This window comes from Amphiprion ocellaris, chromosome 7 (assembly GCF_022539595.1).
Source record: "Amphiprion ocellaris isolate individual 3 ecotype Okinawa chromosome 7, ASM2253959v1, whole genome shotgun sequence".
NCBI lineage: Eukaryota > Metazoa > Chordata > Actinopteri > Pomacentridae > Amphiprion > Amphiprion ocellaris.
The window spans coordinates 19,930,592-19,957,700 of record NC_072772.1 but is presented as its reverse complement, the minus strand read 5'-3'; the positions used below and the strand labels follow the sequence as shown (position 1 = coordinate 19,957,700).

General features: G+C 38.6%; 2 long non-coding RNA genes across 2 annotated transcripts; one reads left to right on the top strand and one right to left on the bottom strand.

Moving 5' to 3' along the window:
- The first annotated feature begins 214 nt into the window (after window positions 1–214).
- On the top strand, window positions 215–13,746 carry LOC129349230 (uncharacterized). The gene is made up of 3 exons (XR_008602153.1): window positions 215–276; window positions 5,386–5,746; window positions 11,688–13,746. It is a non-coding gene; the product is annotated as an uncharacterized LOC129349230 (long non-coding RNA).
- LOC129349229 (uncharacterized) lies at window positions 13,637–26,743 on the bottom strand. The gene is made up of 3 exons (XR_008602152.1): window positions 26,639–26,743; window positions 13,929–14,052; window positions 13,637–13,865 (listed from the first exon to the last, which is right to left on the bottom strand). It is a non-coding gene; the product is annotated as an uncharacterized LOC129349229 (long non-coding RNA).
- Window positions 26,744–27,109: the final 366 nt, after the last annotated feature.

Genomic DNA, 27,109 nt, shown 5'->3' with positions numbered 1-27,109 from the left:
CTTCAAAATTCACCATCAAAAAATTCAAAGTTCAAAATTCGCCATCAAAAAATTCAATGTTCAAAATTCGCCATCAAAAAGTTCAATGTTAAAAAATTCTCTGTAAAAAAATTCGCTGTTCACATCAGGGGGACTCAGGCGTAAACAATCGATCCTGGCCAAAATCGAACCAACGCCCAGCCAATCACGTGGCGCTCCTCCGGCCATCTGACGCAGACGGTTCACCTCACAAGACCGGGGTCAACCATGGCTACCAGCATGAACAACGGCGCTTCAGTGAGTGTATTAATCCGTTTTTTGTCCTGTATGTGGTTTGTTTTTGTGAGAGTCAGTAAGCTGTAATGCATGCCGTTAGCTGCGCTAGCACAGCGTTAGCCGCGCTAATACAGCGCTAGCACAGCGTTAGCCGCGCTAATACAACGCTAGCACAGCGCTATCACAGCGTTAGCCGCGCTAATACAACGCTAGCACAGCGCTATCACAGCGTTAGCCGCGCTAGCCGCGCTAATACAGTGTTAGCCGCGCTAATACAGCGCTAGCGACGCTAATACAGCGCTAGCCGCGCTAATACAGCGCTAGCCGCGCTAGCACAGTAATAAGGTCACACAGACAGCACGTTCTGCAGCTGGGTAGTTGAGTAACAATTTTATAAACGCACAAATGGGTGGAAGTGTGATTTATGCGCCCGAAAATGCAGTTAAGTCACAGAGCAGTGCAAAGAAACTGGTCACCTAGCAAACTGAATTAGTCTAGGTAACACTTTGTTTATTATGTGTGTTTTCTGCTCAAGTTAATGTCCTGGTTTGATTCATTTTAAATTACTCCTGATCTTGAAAGGTTTTAAACTGTGCAGTCAAAGTAGTTACAACTGTGAGCGAATAGCTTGAAATGAACTGCCCTAGACTGCCCTGTTCATAGCCCACCATTCTTTCACAGCTATATCAAGAGTTATTGTGCAATGATAGTGATAAATGCGGCCCATTTTTTCAACTGTTTCCTGTTTAGTATGCGTACCCTAGATTGTTTTTGTTGTAGCCATTTATTTAATCAATTTTACTCCACTCCATAGCAACACCGTCTGAACTGACCAGTCTGGTGAAATTCTGGACTGGATGGGAGACTCTACCAAGAACTCTCTCCTCAAAAGTAGTGAATGGCAGATACCTGACAACCTCCACCTAATACAGTGGTTCTCAAATTTTTTCTGTCGGGCCCCCCTTCGGAGGACAAAAAACTTTCGTGCCCCCCCAATAACTTTGTGCATATATATATATATATATCAAAACTGTTTTAATATTAAAACGTGAATATGCAGCGCTGTGCTATTTTATCTGATTCCATTTTGTTGTTTTTCACAGTAAAGATCAGGGGTGTCAAACTCATTTTAGTCCAGGGACCACATAAACCCCAACCTGATCTCCAGTGGGCCCCACCAGTAAAATCACAGCATAATAACCTATAAATAACCACAACTCCAATTTTCCCCTTTGTTTTAGTTCAAAAAAAGTACATTCTGAAAATTTTCACATTTAATGAACTATCTTTTTACAAAATATTATGAACCTGAAATTTCTTAAGGAAAACAAGTTCAATTTCAACAGTAGCCTATTATGCCTCAGTTCATCATTTACACATGCATTGTAACTGCCAGATAACAGTTTATCTACAAAAACACAAAACATTCAGTCACAGGTATCTGCAACTGAACAATCTAGTATTTTACTTTATGATCAGAACAACTTGTCAAGTTCTAGAAATTATTTTAAATTTACAGTTTTACAGATTTACAATTTACAGTTAATGTTGTAATTTTTATCATTTGTAAAGTCGTCCCGCGGGCCGAAATGGACCGTCTGGGGGGCCGGTTTTGACCCGCAGGCTGTATGTTTGACATTACTGGTAAAAAATTATCGGAGGAGATGAGCCGAGTATGTGACGTGATCAAGTACGCTGGTGTTCCGACTGCACATTAACGATGTGTTCTCCCGTTCTCAGGAGTCTGTACTTGGGAGTCTGAACGGCCAGTGCATATACCATAGATATATATACAAGATCATTATTATTAATATTTTTTTTATATCTATGGCATATACAGTCTATGGGGCCAGCACAATTTCAGTATTGTACGTCGCGAAAAACAGGCCGACGTTAAAACAATAGTTCAGCTAATTAGTTCCGTGTTGAAGGACCTTTTCCTCCCAGTCGCCCGCGCCCCCCTTGACATGCCTCTGCGGCCCCCTAGGGGGGCGCGCCCCACTATTGGAGAAACACTGACCTAATATGAGACCTTACATTCCCAGGACATTACAAGGACTACACATCATTTAAGACTGATATCCTGGCCTGTATTTGCACTTGCCAGTCAAGATATGTTATGTGTTGTTCTCTAGTTAGTTTTACTTGACTGACAAAACTAAGTGCACTTTTGGATTCCCTCCCCTACATGTTCTCCCAACTCACCTGACAGGTTATCTGGCTCAAGTATGCGTGTTTCTGCCATACATTTAAAGTATCTGAAGTTAAGAATATTTCTGGTGAACAATACATGCAATCACGGCATTAAAGCAGGAGTTAAAAATGAACTGGACTGTATTGACTTTATTTTCTCACTGGTGAATGGGATGAAAATCCGTTGCAATATTACAAAACAGCAGCCTATATATATATATATATATATATATATATATATATATATATATATATATATATATATATATATAAAATAAATAAATAAATAAATAAATAAATAAATAAATAAATAAATACATATATAAGATAAGATAAGATAAGATAAGATAAAGTTCTTTATTTCTCCCCACTCCAGGGGAAATTTACATTGTTACAGCAGCTTATGTAACAGTAGACATAGTGATAAGAATAAAATAATAATAGAACAATAGTAATAATATTTACAATATATACAAGGGTGACAGATGAGGGTAAAGTGGCTTAACAGAAAAAATAAAAATAAAGTTTAAAAGTGCAGAGATGTGCAGTGCAAGAATGTCAGTGCAAATTTTATGGTTTGGGGTGGTAATGATATAGTCCAGTTTATGTTAACATCAGCCAGTGATGCTGATGTTGTAAAGTCTTATAGCAGATGGAATGAATGACCTGTGATAGCGTTCCTTCTTGCAGGGTGGATGTCTCAGTCTGCTGCTGAAGGAGCTGCTTAAAGACCCCACAGTGTCATGCAGTGGGTGAGAGGGATTGTCCATGATGGATGTGAGCTTTGCCAACATCCTCCTCTCACCCACCTCCTCTATGGAGTCCAGGGAACAGTCCAGGACAGAACCAGCCCTCCTGACCTTCTGTTTAGTCTCTTTCTGTCCCTTTCAGTGCTCCCTGCTCCCCAGCAGGTGGATATATATATATATATATATATATATATATATATATATATATATATATATATATATATATATACATATACATATATATACATATACATATATATACATATTGTATGCCAAATACTGTCAGAGCAAAAAATATTTTTAAATTGGCCGTCACTGTCAACCTACTTCAACAGGCATTTTTTTGCACATTGAAATTTGAGGTTGTTTGAATGACACTATCTCAGACAATGATGAAGAATCTATAATACTGAACAAGTAGATCAATAATCTCAGATTATGGGTGAGTTGAAATATGAAAAAAATTAAGTGGTCTATGAAAAGTCCAGTCTTCGAAACCTGACATGTTGTTTTGTGTAATTAGCCCTGTATCCAGTCATTACCATGACATTGGCATAATGGAACCATGACCACATATATCCTTCTGAATATAGTGGTATTTTTCTAATGGCAAATTTTTATGCTTTGACAGATACAGTGGTGGAAAAAAATTTTCAGGCACCTTTAAAATTTTCCACAATCTCAAATATTATCGTGAAATATTTGTTGGAAAGTCTTTTGTGTTTCAAAAGGTGTGACTGCATTAGACAGACACAAATGATGCGTTTTTTTGTTTATTGTTTACATGAATAACAAAACTAAATTCTACCAAAATGACCCAATACTCAAAATTTCTTATTTTTAAGGAGCCAATCAATTTCAAGTTTTTATTGACTTTTTTAGGATTTGTTTCGTATTATGGCTGTGACTGAACTAATAGAAATTGCATTTGAAGACCTCAGAGGGATTCTTAAGTCAATATTTCACAAATGTATGAGGTGTCCAAAAACTTTTTTCCACCGCTGTATTTAATAGCAGTCTGATATTCTTATGTTAGCAAGACAAATAAATGAAAATTTCAGGCTTTTATCTTGAATTATTCTTGAGATATTTCATATATATATATATATATTATATATAGCCTCAAATTTCAATGTGAGAAAAAAAAATACTGAAACTAGGTCTACGGTCCACTTAAAAAAATCTAAAAGTATTTGACATACTAAGCTAATATTTCACAGATACCATTATCTATACATGGGACAGACATATTAAGTTCCAGTAAGTTGTACAGGTGCTCTGGGGATGTGACCATTCTTTGTCGCCCAGCTGCTCCTCTCTCTGAGTGCACAGTTGCAATGTACTGATTCCTGTTTTCTTTTTCTGAGCTGATAAGATGGTGTAGCTGTGTCAGTGCATTTAAAATAGCTGGGCAAACTTCTACTTGGTTAGATAAATCATTTAAAAACACAAGTTCTTGTGTGCAAGTGAACTCTAAGAAGTCCAGATCCAGAGGCATGCGTCTGAGAATATGCTCCAAACGAGAACAAAGTCTCACATAAAGATGATTTAACAATAGTTCCTAGAACAGAGAAAAACAAAGTTATATAATGCAAACCACCAATGGGAAAAATGACTTAACCTGACTGAAACACTAGACTGCCTCATTAGACATTTCTTTTAGAACAAATTAAGAGGAGGTTACACATACTAAACAGGAAACAGTTGAAAAATGGGCTGCATTTATCATTGCACAATAACTCTTGATACAGCTGTGAAAGAATGGTTGGCTATGAACAGAGCAGTCTAGGGCAGTTCATTTCAAGCTATTCGCTCACAGTTGTAACTACTTTGACTGCACAGTTTAAAACCTTTCAAGATCAGGAGTAATTTAAAATGAATCAAACCAGGACATTAACTTGAGCAGAAAACACACATAATAAACAAAGTGTTACCTAGACTAATTCAGTTTGCTAGGTGACCAGTTTCTTTACACTGCTCTGTAGGGTTGCCATCCATCCCTTAAAATACGGAAACATCCTTTATTTGACAATTAATTGTTGCGTCCCGTATTGAATCAATACGGGACGCAAGTTGTTCCGTATTTTCATAAATGCCCCGTACACGTCTGTCACACACACATCAAAACTGCATAATGAATAAAATAAAACACAGGAAATATTAAGGGCAGCCAATTTCATCTTCGTAGGACCCACGTAGCGAGGACCCGATGCCAGGTCCAGTGGACAGACTTCAGACGTCTCTGTGTGTCCGGTCCTGTCTCTGGTTGCCAGGTTACAGACGCTGCTGCACCCGCACGTTTAAAAATGTCTACACCTGAAACTCCACCACGTCTAAAGAAGCAAAAACGTTTGCAAATGTACAGACTGGAGTGGGAAGAGTGGAACCCCTGGCAATGGGTACAAGGCAAACTGTGTTTCCTGTTGCTCATGGACTGGCTGAAGTAAGGCAGCATGAGGAGACAAACATGGAGGAAATATGAGAACAGAGAGAACCCAACCAGCAGGTCACAGTTTATCATCATCTAATCATCTCCTGAAGTCCATATGGTAAGGAGACATCATGATGAGATCAGCTAGATTTCCTACAGTATATGGCTGTGAATTTACCAGAGGAATGCTTATAATAATGCTGATGTGGCCGTAGACTCTACACTATTTTAGTGACTCAGTAAATGCCTCAGTTGGTTATTATTTTTTAATGCTTTTTAGTTTTTAATAAACATTTATTTAATAGCCTATATGTAATCAAACATGGCCTTTGCCTAAAAAGAATAATATTTCATTGCACAAGTAAAAGAATAGTAATTTTTAAAACTGTTCAAATTATTATATGTTGCTAAAAAACAAAAAAACACAAACAAAAAACACATCATAGTAATATGTCAATTAAAAAAGCCTATAGTATAGCATGTCGCCCAACAAAAGTCATAGTATGGCCTTTGGTCTAGAAAATGTCCATAGTATAGCATGTCGCCCAACAAACGTCATAGCATGTCGCTCTAAAATTGTCATAGTTTAGCATGTTGCTCTTAAAACGTCATAGTATAGCATGTCGCTCTTAAAACGTCATAGTATAGCATGTCGTCCAACAAACGTCATAGTATAAAATGTCGTTCAAAAAACGTCATAGTATAGCATGTCACTCAAAAAGTGTCACAGTATAGCCTTTGGTCCAACAAACGTCATAGTATAGCATGTCGCCCAAAAAACGTCATATTATAGCCTTTGGTCTAAAAACATCGTAGTATAGCATGTCGCTCTAAAAACGTCATAGAAAAACCTTTAGTCCACAAAACGTTATGTCCTGGCTGTCTGAAGTAGGTGACGAGCAACACAAAAACAGTACAAACGCTGGTTTACAGAGGGTTAGACGAGTATTTATTTGAAAGTAAGTTTACAACAACACAACATGTGAGGGGGTTAAAAGCAAATGGGTGTTAGTAAAATAAAAATAAATAAACAGAACTAAAAGTGAACTTCATGTTGACATTGATGGGCATTCCAACCAGGAACAAAGTAAAAGATAATCAATACGAAAAAAAAAACTCTTCCTGTTCACCTCTTAAAACCCAAAAACACACCACAGTAGCACCCTAAACTAAAACTACCAATGGGTTCCCTGTTTTCCTTTCTGAATAATTCAAAGGTTCCTCTCTATCTCCCCACACATCCACCAACCACTGGAACACATCTCCAAAGTTCTGCCAGGCCAGCTCAGCTTCCCCTCAGAAGAAGTGCTGCCACCTGCCAGATGAAGGAGCCTTTTGAGAGGCAGCTGGCATCGTGATTGGACTGTACTTTGGTCTGTTCCAATCCAGCTTCAGCTCCAGAGACGGCAGGCGGGACGAGTCAACGGAGGCCGGGTGGATGAAGGCATGCAGCTGAGTACAATCTAGAAAACAACAGAGGAGGAGTGCAGTGGCCTAGAGCCAGAACAAGCAGAGTAGTATCGTATGTCTCTTAGAAAACATCATAGTATAGCCTTTGGTATGAAAAAACACCATCATATACATCGTATATTGTACAAATAACAAGTCAAAGGAAAGAGACATACATTGTAGAATTGTAGTAATTGTGGGCTGACTGATTTACTGATTATCAGTATTTTATTTTTTACTGATTTACAGTAATAAATACATTTAAAAATGGTGCTACTTTGGCTCTGAACCTTAATCTACCTGTGGTCGCTCTGTCTTCTGGAGTGATTTGATTGGTTATACGTCACGAATAAAACTCCTTTAACTTAACATCTGTAAACAAAACAAAAACGTATCAACAAAGTTTTCTGTTAGAGTTTGTGTTCTTCTAAGTTTAACTCCAAGATTTTAAATACTTTCATTTACTGCAAATGAATATCGACTCCAAATGTTTCACTAATAATCATTATCAGCCTTAAAAACCCACAAAACACCCCTCTATACTCAACCACACTTAGTACAGTCCGGTTCCCCCTTCTATAAATCTGCTTGGAATCTTCCACTTCCTGTTTGTCAAAGTGGCCTTCTACCTGGACAGGTTTTGTTGGAGCACATGCAACAAACATTTTGGGTAACTGCACCTTAATATGGATGGATGACACTGAATTAGAGTCTGTTTTAATGAGACTGAGTTAAGATGTGTAGCTGTCATTAAATAGGAAATTATTTCTCAGAATTCACAGAGAAAAGTCTGAAATGTTTGCTAGGTTAGCGTCCCACATGTTCTTTGGCTCAGCTAAAGCTAACTCTGTCCAATTTCTGGATCTCTTGAGTTGCTTGTTGTTAAAATATCTTGCTGTAGGTGCTGAAGCTCAGAAAGTCTGAGATGTTTGTTCAAAATAAGCTCATTCTCAAGTCTTATCTGAACTGTCCTCTTTTGTTTGAACTTTCCCTAAACTTAGGAGTTAATGACAGAGCAGCACATCCAGACTCACTCTCATTTATGTAGAGATTAAACTTCAGTGTCATTCATTGATGTTAAAGTGCAGTTTTTCAAATGTTTGTTGCACATGCTCCCGACCAAACCAGTCCAGGTGGAAGACGATGTGAAGAGAAAGCTCCAGAGGATGAATATCACACATTTACATTGGAAATTAATGTCCTTTAATTAGACATTGTCATGCAAAAGTTGGATTTCCCTTCAATGATGTTCAAATCTTTGAGTGTTTTGTTGATGTTGGTTTCTAAATGTTTTTTGACACTCGGCCCCAAAGATTAAAACCTTTTACGGCTCACAAGCTGCAACAATTCACACATTATCAACTATCTTTCTGACTAAACTAAGATAAAAAGTGAAAAACTGTTTGATTCCTTCATCATGAATGTAAATCTTTTTGGTTTTTATGACAGTAAACTGAATATATTTGGGTTTGACATTTTATAAACCAAAACAAGAAATGAATTACTGGAGAAAACAATCAACAGATTAATGGACAAAGAAAATGTGTTTTCCAACATATATGGCTGAATTACTCCAACATTACAAGATACATACAATTTGAATTCAATTTTATTTATATAACACCAATTACAGGTCAAATTGTCTTGACACTTTATTTTTCCATTTTCTGTCATATTTAAAATATGACAAAGTAAGAAATTTAAACCTCTTGACTAATCCAATTTATTATTTGGTTTTTAAGAGACTAATCGACAACTAAAATAACTTTCTCCACTAAAACTAATAAACATGAGGTCAAATAGAAGGAACAGTTTTAAATACTGCAGTCCCACGATGACAAGAATGAAGTTTCTCAACAAAAACTAAATCTGCTGGTGGATTCCATTAAAGTCCTAATAAATGATAATAAAGTGTGATACTAAAGGTTTGTGGTGCTAAAAATGTCAAAGTAAAGATATCAAGTTGAACATCTGGATGGAGGTTGATAAAAGTTGACCTTCCTTCATTTCTCTGGAACCGACTCCATGGATTTTATGGATGGTGGTTAAAGACCTGCTCTTCTAGTCGTCTTCCTTCTAGTCGCTGTAAAAAGTCAGTCCGTCCTGACCGACTTCAACACCTCTTCATGACAACTTGTTCTGCCTCCGACCTGGTGGAAACTCCAGAAACTCGGGAAAACCTGTGGAGACTCGAAGAACTCGTGGCGACTCGAAGAACTCGTGGGGCGGGGGAAGGTGTGGTGGGTGGTGGGGGGAGGTGGGGGAGTAGAGGGGGGAGGCCGCCACCCACCTCCCCGCCTACTCTCCGCCCAGACTCCACCCAGACTCCGCCTCGGCTCCACCCATGTGGCCACTTGAGGAACTACGATGCCAAAGGGACGACGAAATTATTTCTTTATATCTGATCTGTAGCTCAGTGAGTTAAGGATTTGCCTAGGGAGCTGCAGGTCGCTGGTTCAAGACCAGACCCTTCTTAAGTTTTATCAAAATCCTGACAAAGACAAACAAAGAAAACTGCCGGTGGCGGGTCTTGAACCTGCGACCTTCCAGTTGGTAGTCCTCTTCTTATCCTCCTGAGCTACTCGCTCAGATACTAATTCTTCTTTTTTTTGCGCATTTATCATCTATTTTTTGTCGTTTTTGAGTTTTTTTTTTTTTTAGCTCGAGTCTCGACCGTTTTTCTCAGGAGGTTGGACTTCAGCGTTTGTGCTGGAGGGTTGAACCCTCAGTTCCAAGACTTTCCAAAGCCTCCACACCTCCCGAGTCCTCAGGACCTGAGCTTTCACACAGTCTGAGGGCTGAAATTTTCTAAGTCCCACAGTAGTTCTCTGTGAGATTGAACTTTCAGACAGTCCAAGGACTGATATCTTCTGAGTCCCACAGTAGTTCTCTGTTAGATTTGACTTTCAGACAGTCCAAGGACTGACATCTTCTAAGTTCCTGAGTAGTTCTCTGTTAGTTTGAACCTTTCCACAGTCCGAGGACTGAAATCCTAAAAGTTCTTGAGTAGTTCTCTGTTAGTTTGAACCTTTAGACAGTCTCAGGACTGAAATTTTAAAAGTTTCTCAGTACTTCTGTTAGTTTGAACTTTATGGTTAACAGAAGCCTTAAAACTTGTGACCATGAGTCTTGATTTCACATTTAGATCATCCATCTGAGTTCTTCTCAGACCTTCACCTGTGGGTTTTTTAGAAATCCTCAACAAACTTTGATTCTCTTCACTGAACAGTAAAGTTTGTGGAGATCAGAAGGTAACATTAGTTTGATCGATGCCTTCAACTACTAGTAGACTTTATCTGGAAGCAGTTTTCTGAAATGAGTTCTTAGTAAATCTTTCCACAATCAAACCAAGAACATAGAAAGAGGAAATGTTTGAAGAAACAACTTGATGTTTTCATTTCAGACTAGAAAACACTTCAAGACTTTTATCTGTTTTTGCTCTTTTTGATCATTTTATTGTTTCTTCTGTTTAATTTGATCTTCTAAAGTTTAACTGGTGTCTTTTCAAATGTTTTGTCTTTAGTTTGATTCTTCTTAAATGTTTAGTTTTGCTCTTTTCTCACCTTTTATTCTTTTCTAATGTCTGATTTGATTTCCAAATGTTTTGTCTTTTTAATGTTTAATTGTTTTTTCAAATGTTTTATCGGCTTGTTTGAAAAATTTCCTTTTCTTTTTCTGTGTTTAATTTTTCGATTAAATCTTTAAGGTTTTTCTTTTTAAATGTTTTACCTTTCAATGTTTAATTTTCTTTTTAAATGCTTCATTGTATTTTCTGTTTAATTCCTATTTAAAGATTTATTGTCTTTAAGATTTAATTTTCCAATTAAACATTTAATTTTTAATTCAATGTTTTGTATTTTTAAAGGTTTAATAATCTAATTTAATGTTTTGTATTTTTAAAAAAATGTTTAATATTCTTGTTTAATTTTATTTTTTAAATGTTTAATTATCTAAAATATTTAATCTTTAATGTTTCATATTTTTGTTTAATAAATTTTGTTTAATTTCATAATTACATGTTTTGTATCTTCTGTTGAATTATTTAATTAAATATTTTGTCTGTTTAATATAATTTAATTGTATTTAATGTTTAATTTTCTTTTTAAAAGTTTTGTTGTATTAAATTCTTTTTTCCTTTGATTTAATTGCTTTTTTAAAATGTAGTTTATTTCTTTAATCTTTTTTTTCTGTCAAGATTTTAACCTCAACCTTAGAAATGAAACAAACCCTTAAATCACAATGAAAATATTTATGTTGTCACAATCATGAGTTAGTCAATTATTCAGTTTATCAATTCAGCTTTATTTTTTTAGCACCTTTTACACAGATGACAAAACTAAACAAGCAAAGAGAAAAAACTATGCTAAAACTATGATTAAAACTAAAAAACATATTTAAAAAAAAAAAAAAAGATTTAACATCGTAATAAAATCTGTTGTGTCCAGGGGATGGAGGGAGTTTATTGAAGTCTTCTTGGGCTCACATGGGAAATCATTTAAAATATAAACTTTATTTTCAGTCTAAGGAAACTGGAAACTGCAGAGTGACAGAAGAACCAACAATATCTCCTGTTTTCTCCTTCAGTGAGTCGACTCTTCTTGTGCTTTCAGACCAAAGAACTACAGACTCTTCACAACCTGCTCAAACTCTTGGTACAGGACCTCACCACATGGGTCAAGAAGGTTTCCGTCTCATTTCTACTCTGAAGATCACCTTCTCCTGCTCAAACTGCTGACAAATGTTTCTGCTGCTCTAAAGTCTGGTCTCCAGAACTTCCTAAAAACTCTCAAAGTCTCTTCTGCTGCAGGCTGCTTTGTAGAACTGTTACAGAAAACCTCACTAAACCACATGGAGGGGCCTCAAGATAGTCGTCCAAATGAAACCGTACAAAAACCAAACTAGCACAACCCAAACACTAAAGTCTCCTGCAGCCTACCAGAGAACCTCTGAGAACAGAGAATCAGGACAGGAACTCTTACCTTCTGGACAACCACCTTTGGTTCACAAACAAGAATACAGAATGTGTCTGACCAAAAACCTCTGAAGACTCACTACAGCCAAGATAAAGACACAACTCAGCTGCACCAAATCCACTAATCACTGCACACATTAGCACCATGTGCAAACTGTGGCTAAAGAACCACATTTACCAAGACAACTATCCAGTACAAAGCCCTAAAACACACCAAGAAACACATTAAAGATGATTTTACTGCTGGAAGCTGCAAGCCAACACCTAAATAACAAACTAAAGCAATGGAGCCAAACCCGGTTCACTGGTGAAGAGAAGCAGAGGAAATGTTTGTCTGCAGCTAAATAAAGCAGGAAGACACTGAGCTGCTCAGGTGTTCCTGATAACAACAAGCAGCCACCTGGACAGCCAATAGGAACACAGCTTACTAGAAGTCCAGAGGGTTGGGTTAGTGAAGGAAATTTAGTTTAAAGTTGAGGCAGAAAGTTAACAAAGTTGAAAACCACCTTCTGATACCTGAAATCTCTGAGTTTTCACACAAAGAACGCCTGAACATGTCAAACTGGTTTCATAGTAGAACCATCATTGTAAAAACGTCATAGTATGGTGTGTTGCTCAAAAAACATTACGACCCGGCTGTCTAGGGTCGCTGAGGAGCAACACAAAAACAGGTGGTATATTCCACCCAACATCCTTGAACATAAACTTAAAAAGTTCATTCAAAGGAATATTCCACCCAAAATCCTTCAATGTAGACCAAAAAAATCTTGGTGTAAAGGAGTATTCCACCTTAAATGTAGAGCTAAAGGATGGTTTGGAGTAATATTCTACTCTAAAATCTTCCAATGTAGACCTAAAAGGTTTATCTGATGGTATATTCTACCCAACATCCTGGAACATTTACCTAAAAGGTTGGTTTAATGGTATATTCCCAGAAAAACCCTTGAACATTAGGCTTAATGGTATATTCCACCCAAAATACTTGTACATATACCAAGAAGTCAGTGTAAAGGAAATGTAGACGTAAAAGGATTGTTTAAAGGAATATTTAAACGATTACTTTCATTATTTAATAATCTGTTATCAGTCAGAACCCTGGCAAACTTATTTTCATCAGTTTTTTTTTAGTGGAAGTCACAAATAAAGGAGCTCTTGGTTTTTCCCGGCATTAGTGAGTCAAAAGCTGCTTTTTCAACACAGACACGTTCACATGCATCCACAAACCTCTCAGCACTCAAACACCCACAGACAGGAGGCCGGCTGGACCGAGGCTCGGCAGCGTCCTCAGACCCACGAGTCGGGGAGTCGGTGAACTTGTTGGTCTGGTCTGAAGGCCTCCGTGTGGTCCAGTAGAAATCCACGTAGTCGGTGTTGGCTTTGAACTGCAGCGACTGGCCACCATCAGGTGGACCGGCTCATCCTCGTAGGGCTCCTCCTGTAGCCTTGAGGGTACCACAGGAACATTCAGTAGCTGTTGGAGTTCTTCCTGTCAGGCTCGTGGTAGAACGGCTCTGTAGAATGTTGTACTTGTCTTATCTGGAACAATCTAACAGCCTAAACTGTTAACAGCGGTGTAAAGAAGCAAACACAGGCATTGATTAGGACTCAAACTAGATTTATTTTAGAAAACAAATCAGCTTAGAGGCATTTGTTCACACACGTGGCTGAATAGGAGGCTGTCCAATCAGATTTGAGGTCTTCACTCTGTAGGTTGGTTGTTCAGTGAGACTCTTGGACCTCCATCAGCTGACGTGGATGTTTGATGGTCTTCCTCTCTAGTGCCAGATGATTCATCCATGAATTCAGCAGCTACAGACTGAAATGAAGCTCATGCTGCCGTTATTGAATTCCTGTTCCAGATCAAATGTTCAGAGCTCACCTTGAATGCAGCCGTCTGCTGTCTGATAGTTTTTCTCATTGTAGTCTTCAATAAAGTCTTTTTCCTCATGTCAGGATGTGGTGAGACTCTTTCTCAGTTGCTGCAGACGTCCCTCATTGTGCATCTCCAGAGAAGAAACAGAAAAACTGGTCACTGCTTCAGCATCACAAACGCTCTCCAGCAATGAGAGTGTTTTAGGAATTCATTCATTGTGTTGTGAACTTTGAAGGAGCAGAAACTTTACAGCTGCCAAAGATATGAGCTCCAATTCTGGATGTTTTAGGAAATGAAGTTCATCAAATGAACACTTGATTTTTGCTGATAACTCTCATTAAATTACTGAAGAAATCCAACATAAAAACCTGTAAACTCTCAGGCAGCTTTTGTTAAAGTTTGTCTATAATTCTATCATCATGTTCTGGAACCAGGACTCTGCAGAAGTTCCTTCAATCAGATACTTGTGTGTTTCTATTTAAGGCCTCAGGTTTGAATGTACAGCAGAAGATTAGAAAGGAGTGATTTTAATATTTAAATCAATCCAGTAAATGTTTGGAGTAAAAATTATTAAAATTTTGATTTAGATAGATTTGTGTCAAAGAATATTGTAGAGTCTCACTTAACTATATCCAAATGAGTTCAGTGTATTTACATTTTATAGAATATTTGATTTCTTAATCTTAATACTGTAGAGTCTGACCCTAAATATTATAATAATGATGTAAATCTAATTAATAAATAATATTGCAGTGCAGAGTCATAAACTTTAATCAGCTAAACTTACATAATAAATATCACTGTACAATCTTAACCTGAACATTCATATTATTGAGGTAAATTTACATAAATCATGATATTCTAGAGTCTTAACTGGAATATTTCTAACATTAATCTTTTTGTATTGTGCTGATAAACAACAATAACCCGACTTTCAGATAATATTTATTCACTGTGTATTGGGTAGTACAGAAGTATTAGTACAGATAATTATTTCTTGTTTTATGTGTGATAATTGGCAGTAAACATTCTAAGAATTGCAAATTGACAGGGTTGTAATAGTGCTGTTCTTGCACAATATTTGTCACTTAATTGCCCTCAGGATGCTGTCGTTGAGCTACCAGTTTTACAGAACAGGCAGATGTTGTAGTTAATGATGTTGTAATTCACATAAACAAGGAAACAAGTCCATCATAATTTGAATGTTAACAGTCCAAAATGAAAAGGTCATATACAGCTTTCCTATTGGGTTAAAGAGCCAAAAAAAAAAAACATGAAAAAAAACTTTGTAAAAGCGAGAGGTCGGTAGCAGCTTTAATTTTTTCATACAACCCCCCCCCCAAAATATCTGTTGTACCCCCCTGTGCCCCCCGCCCCCCACTAAAATTAATCTGGATCCGCCCCTGTCTGACATGAAAGCTCGAATCGTTCTGCAGTTACTGTCCTCAACGAGCAGCAGGTGGCGCTGTGAGCTCCTCCCCTTCCCAAAGCACAGGCGGTCAGTCTAGTGACCTGCAGCATCCCACTGTCTGATTAGAGGAGACCCACATCACTCCATGTCCAGACGGCAGATAAATCAAAGTCTCTGCAGATCCTGTCCTGCTTACAGAGCGGGATGGAAATGAAAATGTTTCTTCACTGTCACACTAAAATATATCACTGCATTTAGCCTCTAGTTCAGAAACATATTTTGGGTATTTTAAACTCACTTTTTGTCTCTCCCGCAATGTTGATTACAATTACATGCAAACGGGAAATTATGCAAATTAGGCGATGACATCATTTAGCGACTTCTAGTGACTTTTAGGACAGCCAATAGCTACTTTCCTTACTGAGGAGTTGGCAACACTGGTCAAAACATAAACGATGCCTCTTTCCCACCGTTGTAAGGTAGACAATGTGCTACAAGCCCAGTTTTATCAACAGTAGCTGTCTTTCAAGCTGCACGAATACCATTGATGTCTATGGAGTGAACAGGGACCGTGTGCAAATTGCAAAACTGCTGCAACAGCAAAGAGAGACACAAATATTCAATAGCTTCTCTCTGATACACTGTAGTGTCACCAGAATCACTGCAGCCTTCAACTGGCTCCTGTTGACACCAATGTTATTTCTGCAGCTTGAAAGACAGCTACTGTTGATAAAACTAGGCTTGTAGCACATTGTCTACCTTACAGCGATGGAAAAGAGGCATTGTTTATAATGAGTTATTGATGCTGGAATTCTGAATCTGTGAATATCTTTCCGATTTTACTGAACTGTGGCCCCAAGGAGCCGTGGTAGGCGTCCTTTATTTTCATTTCTGAAAGGTGGCAACCCTACTGCTCTGTGACTTAACTGCATTTTCGGGCGCATAAATCACACTTACCCCCTTTTGTGCGTTTATAAAATTGTTACTCAACTACCCAGCTGCAGAACGTGTTGTCTGTGTGACCTTATTACTGTGCTAGCGCGGCTAGCACTGTATTAGCGCGGCTAGCGCGGCTAACGCTGTATTAGCGCGGCTAGCGCTGTTTTAGCGCGGCTAACGCTGTGCTAGCGCTGTATTAGCGCGGCTAGCGCTGTACTAGCGCGGCTAACGCTGTGCTAGCGCTGTATTAGCGCGGCTAGCGCTGTTTTAGCGTGGCTAGCGTTGTATTAGCGCGGCTAACGCTGTGCTAGCGCAGCTAACGGCATGCATTACAGCTTACTGACTCTCACAAAAACAAACCACATACAGGACAAAAAACGGATTAATACACTCACTGAAGCGCCGTCGTTCATGCTGTTAGCCGTGGTTGACCCCGGTCTTGTGAGGTGAACCGTCTGCGTCACATGACCGGAGGAGCGCCACGTGATTGGCTGGGCTTTGGTTCGATTTTGGCCAGGATCGATTGTTTACGCCTGAGTCCCCCGGATGTGAACAGTGAATTTTTTGACAGCGAATTTTTTAACATTGAATTTTTTGATGGCGAATTTTGAACATTGAATTTTTTGATGGCGAATTTTGCACATTGAATTTTTTGATGGTGAATTTTGAAGACATTGAATTTTTTTGATGGTGAATTTTGAAGAGATCGAATCTTTTTGATGGCGAATTTTGAAGACATTGAATTTTTAACTGGTTTTTAGAATTTTGATGAGCTAAATCGGGGCATAAAAAATTCACATACGTAATTTTGATGCAAAAAAATTCAAAGTAAGAAATTCAGCAGCTTTTAAAATTCAGAATCTGATGAGTCTGATTTGCTTCCATAGTATGTTTTAGAGCAAATCGACTGCAAACCAATAAATCTGTAATTATTCTGTCAGGTGGTATTACCATCTTTATTGAAAAAAATTATTTTTCTTTCAAAAATAAGAACATGTCTAAGTGACCGCAAACTTTTGAATGGTAGTGTACGTATTCTCCCTTCTGTGCCCAACTGGGTGTCTCCTGTACAAGTGATTATACTCCCTTGTGAACGCAGCTGCAGACACTTTGGACACACAGTTGTTGCTATTATGCTACTTTTTTAGTCAGCTGAACTCTACCTGGAGGACTTCATACGGATTTAGTAGATCCTATGTACACTACTTCTGAGGATTCACACCACTGCCCTTGTAGAGTAGCCACAGTACAGACACAAACGTAGGGCTCTGCAAACTCTGGTGGACTTGGGAAGATGATGGAATTTACATCACAATGACCCTCGAATGCAGAAAGCAAAAGACTGCTGTTATACCCGCCTTAAGGCTAATTCATGCTCTCAGTGTCTGTAGGTAAGTGAAGGTACGCATGACACAGATTTTGTCATCCACCCAAATCCACAGCCCAAAATGCAAGCACACCAAGTGCACAAATGCCAGGAAAACAAATGGTGCTTTAAACACATTGCTGAGTGATTCTTCTTCATCGACACCTTTATAAATCATCATTAAAAGAGCTGTAATTAAAGTCGTCGCTGCAGGACTTTGGACTTGCTTTGATTTGTGACGGCTTTCCACTGACGGTGCCCAAACACAGCGGAGAGTGCTAAACTTTCCAGAAATCCACTGTAGTCTGCACACCTCAGGGCTAATTGTACTGACATGAATAACCTTCTATAGTCCAATCTGGAAGCAGCTGCTACATCCTGTAAAAGAGAGAAGTGGCAGCCAGCCAATTAGAAACATCCATGGGAGCCCTGTGTGTTTATCTGTGCCCAATAAGAGGAGCAATGTAGCTGTTTGCAGATCAACACCTAGCTATTCCAGTATGAACCACATCTGCTTGTAAAGTCTAAATTAGACATGCAGAAACCATGAATTGCTCAATGAACTGTCTGTGTACACATCCACAAGGGCTTACATTCAATATGGATGACTATTGGTTAAAGAAATGGGTTGCAATTTGCATCCCTGGACCAACCATTATTGGTCAGATTGCTGTAAACTATTGTGGTTTAACATTTATGATCTCTAGAGGATAATATCTGCTGCCTTTGGTGATCCTTCTCCTTCAGCTTTACCAAGAGGCCACCATTTTTCTTAACCAGCGAAATATTTCAACAACTGCCGAATAAATGGTGCAATGTTTTTCACAGTGGTCCAAAGTTCCCTGAGCTATGCTAAGAGAAACCTGCAAACCATCAACATATTAGCATTGTCCGTGTGAATATATTAGCACGCGGGTGTTAGCATTTATTTCAAAACACCACTGTGTATTAGTACAGCCTCTCATAGTGATGATCTCACTTAGATCTAATTTACCGTTTTACTACTGATGCTGCCCCCCAGTGATCAATAAAGTTTTGCCATGATTTATTTCACTGGAACTAAAAGAAGCACAAAGAGGAATACTGTGGCAAGCAGTAGAGAGTCATCCTCATCCTACCAAATTAACCAACGGGAACAAAAACTGAATTCATCGCTCTTTGATCTATTGAAAGAAATGACAGTAATAGCATTGTTATTTGGTTCTTGAGTTCTGAAAATGCATTTTTGTTGACACTTCTCCATAATATGTGCCAGCAATCTATTCTATCAGAAATAAGTCGGAAACACAATCTTTGAAGTGAAAAAGGCATGCTTGTCAGCAAACAGTTGCTTCATTACACTACAAGTAGAGTCATACAAAGAAGTCTAATATATTTGCAGGATGTGCAGTGAAACTTTCAGAGCTGTTAAAACAAAACAATGAGCTAAAAAAGCTTAATGACTCAGCAGATGTGAGGAGAACTGCAGAGTTGGGTGGCTGTTACTGTAAAAATATGGAACAAAGCTGTTTTAAATATACAATTTCCTTGTTTCAATAGCTGTATTTGTATATGAAAAATGATTATTGCGCATAATTGGTGATAGAAACACTTTTTCTTTAAAAAGTGATTGTGTTTTCCATGAATCAAACTCAACAAAGTTACTCTGCATGCAAACTATCCTGGTGGAAGACAAGTTCACTGATTCAGACCAGACAGGAAAGCCAAGATTTTATCATTGACTTTCTGGTGTGCTACTACAATTCTACTTTGATTGAACCTGCACTGAAGAAACCTGACTGTATGAACTTGAATTAAACTTTATGGAACCAGCTTAGCCCCAACTGATTAGTTTGGTTCATTTAAGATGGTGGACTTCAGTCGCCACTTTTCTGAACGCACTTAATAGAAAAGGTCACTGGTTTTCTGACTCCTTCTACTCTGTTTATTACAGCCATGTGTGAAGCAGCCTTTACTGCCAACTTCTGATGCACACTACACAGTCTAGTTTATTACTCCACCAAGAAGGCGGCGCTTCGGCGGAGTTATGTGATTTTCGGCGTTGGTTTGTCTGTCTGTCTGTTAGTAACATTACTCAAAAATGGATAAACGGATTTGGATGAAATTTTTAGGGAAGGTCAGAAATGACACAAGAACCAAGTGATTAGATTTTGCCAGTGATGTTGGTTAAAGTCTGGATTTGTTAATGATTTCTTTTGTCATTGCATGATAGCGGCACGGCATCACTGTAACTATGACGACAAGTGAACACTATGTCAGCTGCCTGCTGATGATCACATGATTGTGATCCTACTATCAAATCGACCGCTGCGGACTTATCGGGACTCATCCGTCTGAAATGACACAAGGACTGAGCAGCCTTGGTGTAGTACTGTGCTCTCTGAATGCTTTTCTTGTTGGCTCTAAAGCAGTTAAAGGAAACAAATCTAATTTGGATTTTCTATTTTTTGTGACATTTTTAAAGTTTGCCTCAGTCTTGCTTAACAGTATTATGGAAACACTACTAATGTTTTACCTTTTCTCCATGATGAGACCTTGTCACTGTTGGAATCAGTTACAATGACTTGAGTCCAAGCTCTTGTTCAATAGAAAGAAGGAAACTATAAACTTTTAACAGCAGCTTTTAAAGCAGCTAACAGCTGGTGAGTGTTTGATACTCAAATGACAAATTTTGTAACGAGCATCACTTTATGAGAGAACCATGGCAGCCAAGAGATTGTTTTGACAACAGTGGAGTCGAGCAAAAGCAGGACTGCCTTGATTCATTTTTGTCTGGAATCACATGATGAGAGAGAAACGATGGGAGTGACGGAGAGAGAGAGAGCAGAGGATTGCAGACAATATGTACCTTGTTTTATATGTATGTCAGCGGAAGCTACATACGGTTTGTACGTTGCAGCTTGCATGTGTTTCTGTGTAAAGGAAAAAGACAATTGGCAGACAGTGACGCAGATCAGAGAGAGAGGGCTGGAGGAATGAAGTCAGACAGGAATTTCTAGGAAATGACGGCTAGCCAAACAAGAGCAATGTGACTGCATCAATACGAGTGCTGTGGCGCTCTGCAGCCGCACATAGGCGCCACTTTTAGGGGCTTACTTTGCCTAGAGAAAATCACATGACCTGCATGTCTGTGTGTCTTTGTGTGTTGTGTTTTTAGGCAAAGAAGCTGTTGGATGCTTGATAGTGACCTTTTCTGTGCAGCACCACTCTCAATTCGGAGAGAGTATTATTTTCCTGATAGAATAACATGCCACAAATAATTTTAATGTGACTGCATGATGCTATTGAGCACTGATTGCAAGCACAAACATTAATGCAATGAAATCTTTAGAAGTTCAAAAAGACTTCCTGGCAGGGCCTGTTTCTGTTTAATCTCTTCTGACAGTCATCTGGACAAACACGGAGACATCTGTAGGCAAAACCCTGCTCATGTGGACTGTAGCTATTGTTTCTGCTTAAACACTTTTCACTCATCTTCAAGTGAAAATGTGCAGTTTATGCCTGTTTTTGCCTTTATTTTCCACTGATAATGACCATTCACTATCCCATTTGGCTTTCTCAGTTGCTATAGGTATACTGTGCCTATAAAAAGTATTAACCTAATTTGAAAGTTTTTCTCTTTAACTGCTTTTCAACACTGAGTCATGGTTAAAATAATTTGAGATTTTTGACAAGAATTCTCTGCAAAAAGACTATTTCGTGTCAAAATGAAAACATAATTCTACAACATAATGTCAGTTAATTGAAGATATAAAGTGTGGTTGCATATGTTTTCACCCTCTTCAACTCTATATTTAGCAGATGCTCCTTTGGCCACAATTACAACATTAAACCTTTGTGGACAGATCTCAGTTAGCCTTGCACATGTGGAGGGATTGTGAGAAAACAGCCTGTTTCAATTTCAGCCACAATTTTCATTGTGCACCTATCAAATCTGTATGCTGATTAAGTAGCCAGAAGCCGCTTATCTTAGCATAGCATAGCATTAAAACTTAAAATGAGATGAACAGCTAGCCTGTTTTAAGAACAGCCACCATCTTATGGTAACCTACACTACCGTTCAAAGGTTTGGGGTCACCCAGACAATTTCATGTACATTTCATGTGCTAACACAATTGCACAAAGTTTTTCTAATCATCAATTAGCCTTTCAACACCATTAGCTAACACAGTGTAGCATTAGAACACAGGACTGTATTTCTGATTCATTTAATGTTATCTTCATTAAAAAAAAAACTGCTTTTCTTTCAAAAATAAGGACATTTCTAAGTGATCCCAAATTTTGAAAGGTAGTGTAATCTGCCTGCCAACATCACTGAAACTCATGACAACACGTCACTCACTGTCTTGAATTTAATATAGAATTGTTTTGTTCTTGTTTAAACCCCTAAAGATTGATTTTTATGTCTCAATATTTAGACATTTCTTTATCAAAATATTCCCTTCCTTAATTTGACTTTTCCTCCACATATCTGGTGTCTCTAGAATTTGAGGATATATCAAGTTCACATCTCTAGTTTCTCCACTTGTTGCACTTAAGCACACCGGCTCACTTAAAACTCTGCTCAAATACTACTCTGCATTACACAATGGCAAGTTGTAATATTGGAGTAACTTGGCCATGCATATATGAACTGAAACCCAATTCTTAAGGAGAATAATGATACAGAACTCTGCTTGTTGACAGAATTGGTTCTTGTTACATCTGAAACCCTGGAAGTCCAAATCTGTGTTTTTGAGACTGTTGTCACTGCAGTCGTCTTCTTTAATACAGAATATATATAAAAATATACAGTATATATCCCCTTCATGCACTACAAGTTGCGTCCTTTTCCACTGTGTAAGCTGATCCGTTCCAACCCCACAGTGTTTGGAATAGCATCCCCATCTTCCAAGGATGATGTCCTGATTTTCCTAACTGGAGTTCTGAATGGATGGCTGCTTTTATTCCTTTGGGAATCATGAGAAAGAAAGACCTAACTGGCCATACAGGCAGCCAAAAACATGCTCTGCAACTGGTCAATGTTTGTGGCGTCCTACATTTCTGCATTCCAAGGTAGAACTGCTCAATCATGATGTCGACTGATTAATTTGATGTGCCTTCAAGTGTTTATATATAAAACTGGACATGGCAACAAGATGAAACACTTTAATGCAGAGGAATAGATGCCAGCAAAGACGGAGAATGGTTTCTTTCTGGGTTGCTTCCATCCACTCTGACATATTGATAGCTTCATACTAAGCACAGTCTATCAGTAATTCTCAAAATTGGATCCATAGAACCCTAAGGGGCTGTGACAATGTGGCTTCATCAGGATAACAATGTACTGAGTCAGAAAAATGGCACTTATTCTTGTAAACGCCACTTGTCAAATTATTCGGTCATTATAGGAAACAAAGCCATGCAGCCAGTCGAGCTAAGGCACCATCTGATATCACGACACCCGGAGCATGCAAGTAAATCTAAGGAATGGGGGTGGGTGGGTGAGAAATATAACCAGAATTAAAAAAATACTGGTTGCAAATACCAGAGAAAGCACAGAAGGCGTCTTCTTTAGTCGCTCAGTGGATTGTGAAAGACAAGAAACCGCACACAACCAGCAGCTGCAGCCGAAGCGTGAGTCATTATTCTCCTCACTGACTGCAGTAAAGACTGAGGACAGGGCATGTGTTTATGTGTGTAATGACATTAGAGCCTTCCTCTTGACTGTAGCTCCAAGAATTGACAGACTGTGTATATCTTCTCTTTCACAAATCTTTTCACGTAATGATGAATCATCCCAAAGAGAATTCTCTATGCAGGCTCACCACCAGTTTAAAAAAAAAAGTGTGTTTTGAAATGGAAACAAACCCATGTTACACTTTTTCCATCATAAAACCTACTGCCATGATCTGTTCAATAGAGAGGAGGAAACTATAAAGTTTTAACAGACACTTTTTAAGCAAGCTGTTCTTTTACAGGGCTGCATGGTGGATCGGTGGTTAGCACCGTCGCTTTGCAGCTAGAAGATCCCGGTTCGTGTCCCGGCCGTTCCAGGACCTTTCTGGAGTTTGCATGTTCTCCCTGTGCATGTGTGGGTTTTCTCCAGGTTCTCCAGCTTCCTCCCACAGTCCAAAAACATGCTGAGATTAATTGGTGATTCTAAATTGTCAGTGGGTGTGAATGTGAGTGTGATTGTTTGTCTCTATGTAGTCCTGTGATAGACTGGTGACCTGCACAGGTGTCCCATGTCTTCACCCTAAGTCCGCTGGGATAGACTCCAGCCCCCCGCGACCCTAATGAGGGTAAAGATAATGGATGGATGTTCTTTTATAGAGGTAAGCAAAGGAAAGACTGTGAAAATCTATGATGGACATGTTATGTCAATATTTACTCTGCCAAGGGATGGTGGAGTTATGTGATGATCGCCGTCTGTTTGTCTGTCTGTTCGTAACGTTACTCATAAACAGACTAACGGATTTGGTCTGGATCCATGGATTTCTTAAAGATTTCTGTGTCATTGTGAGATAGCAGCACGGCGTCACTGTAACTATGACAAATCACAGTTACGTATCATATTTTACACATCATATTTTTTAATGTGTAAATAATACCTTTTTCCAGTCTTCAGTAGTCACATGATTGACATCCTACTATAAATACACCGCTGTGGACTTATTGGGACTTGTCTGTTGGAAATGGTACAAGGAACAATTGATTAAATTGTGGGGGTGTTTGTGAGTCTCATCAATCCCCGCCGCCCGCTATATATTTAGGTCACGCAATTCGGTATCTGTACATAAAGTACACATGCATAACACACACCTGTGCTCAGTCCAAGGTCATTTTGTTTGCGGGTACATCTATATTAAATGGACACATTCTGCAGTGTTGTGATTTCTGCCATGAATTTTTTCAAGACTTCACCATTGGAAATGATACAACAACTGAGCAGCTTTGGCGGAGTACTGCGTTCCCTGAGTGCTTTTCATGTTAATGCATCTCGAGACAAAATTTCAAGGCTACAAACTTAATATATTAAGCTACACATCATCATTTTGTCTGTTTTTACTTCTCTGAATTTACACTAAGTTAAAGAAGACAAAGAATAAATGTGTCCCCTTCATGACCATTTAAAAACCATCTGTGAAATCTAATGTAATCCAACACAGCACTCTACCGATAAAACGTACTTTTAAGAGACCTCTACAGAGAGGTCATAACAGACTTGATAGTGCAGTGGATGAGATGAATTTTCAGAGTTTTCCTAATATTTTGTCCACACCATTGACAGACACTTTTGAATGTAGTGCAGTCCATTTCACCAACAACTGTAGAAGCTTTGTTAAAAGCAGAATTTATAGCAGTGCTGTTGTATTGGATTGTATTAAATTTCACAGGTTCATCTACTAAAGTGGTCAGTGAGTGTAATTCATTTGATTATTTACAAACATGTATTTGAAGATTAGATCTACATTACTGGAGTTTTTGTGACTCTTCCACAATGCCTTTCTAGATTGATATATTGCATTATCTTAATTGTTATGTCGCCTTCAGGGTACACCGCTTTTGACTTGTTTGTTGAGGAACTCTGCAAACCATTTATTTTGTTTTACAGCTATCAAAATTAAGTTTTTATTATAAAGTTCTTCTTATTATTGTGTTGTTACAAGTTGCTCTCAATTTTCTAGTTGCCAAATTCAGAGCAGTAATGTGACAGTATGGCTTTAATGTCTAAACAGTGTGTGGATACCAGCACACTTACATCACTGGAATTTCATGAAGCAAGTCCATGTGACTCATCAGAGGCACACAACAAACCTCCATTATGTAAACTTTAATAAGGTTCACTGAGCAATTTAACCCATTGGATTATGGGAGTTAATGCAAAATCATTTAACAGGATAATGATTAGTAGTTACTTTAAGTAACAAGACTCAACTCATGACTTCAGTCATTAGCTGACCTGACCTGACATTAACAATTGATCTAATTACACCAAATCTGTAATAATAGAACAGTTTATTAAATATAACTTTATAAGATTTAACACTGCAGGAAAGACAAAACAAACATGAAGTCAATTGTGAAATTCCATAACTAAGAACACAAGTTTTGCTTTGATTTATCAGTTTGAGGTTAAATTCACTTTTGTTAAAGCAAAAACAGTGATTTGGCCTGCTGCCACAACTTTGATTCTTTCTTGTTCTATATGTTTTAGTTACAGTGTGGTCATGAAATCAGCAGAAAAGTATAGAAGAAACAGTTTGACAGGTTAGTGATCTGAGAATTACAGCACAAAAGCACAACCTAACGGGCACAAAAGTGTGTCTTTAGTTCACTTAACTACTATTAAATGTCACCTGCATGTTATTTTACATGTAGTTTACATGCAAAAGAGGTCATGTAATCTCTGTGTGTCTCAGAGGTCATAGGTTGCCTTACTGCCACATCAGCAGAGGATATGAATCCAATCCTGCTGTCAATATAATTTCATATTTCATGAATTTATTTGCCTTTGTCTTCTCTCTGGCTCGGTGGTGTTGCTCTGTGATTGACAAGGGAGCTCCTCTGAGTGCATATCTGAGACATTATGAGCGCCTCGTGGCTCCGGGTTGTGCAACAGAATCGCCTCCGAGCTACACAGCCAACACCGTGAGGTTTGGCCGGCAGTCTGAGGACAAACTGGCAACCCAGCGTTTGCGGTTATGTCATGTTGACGAGTGTGAAAACCGAAAAGACAAGAGAAAGAATGTGAGCGATTAAGATGCAGGCAGAATTCAGAGGAGAAGGGAAAAACAACACACAGAGGAAAGTTGGTTGTAATTTGCACACACATTCTGCCATAAGGGCGTTGTATGAAGGGGTTATAACATTTGAGGTGAGTTTTGGTAATCCCTGAGAGAAAGCAAAAGGGAGACGAAAAGACAAAGACGGCTTTGCTGGGTGAAGATTTCACAAAGCAGATGGACAGAAGCAGATGTAAATGATGGCCAACATTTTGAGAAGGATTCTACTTACTCAGAGAAATATAGCATCTCTGCAGAGGTTGTGTGTCGGTGGGAGAGCGGTGGGAGCTGGGAGGTATGCGGCGTGTTTTTTTTAGAGAGGTATGTGATGTAAAACGGTGGAAGTGGGATAGCAGCTGAAGCTGTCCATCGCCCATGAATCAGGCTGAGGCACCGTGAAGCAGTGGCCCTCACAGGAGCCAGATGGGCCCTTGGCTCGACTCTGGCCGGGATGAAGGAACACACACGCACACACAGGCAGGATGGAAACAAATGGGCTCTTATGTGCTCTGCAGATACAGATGCGGAAAAACAGGCAAAAGCAGGAGCGCCAGTGTACACAACATTTAATACGAGAGACTTTATACGCACGCTTAAAGTGCACATGAACTGAGCAATGTGAAAGAAACAAGTAGATGGAGGCCCAAAACTGACATGAAGCAGAAATAAATTATCAATTTAAACTAGGAAATAAAATAAACGT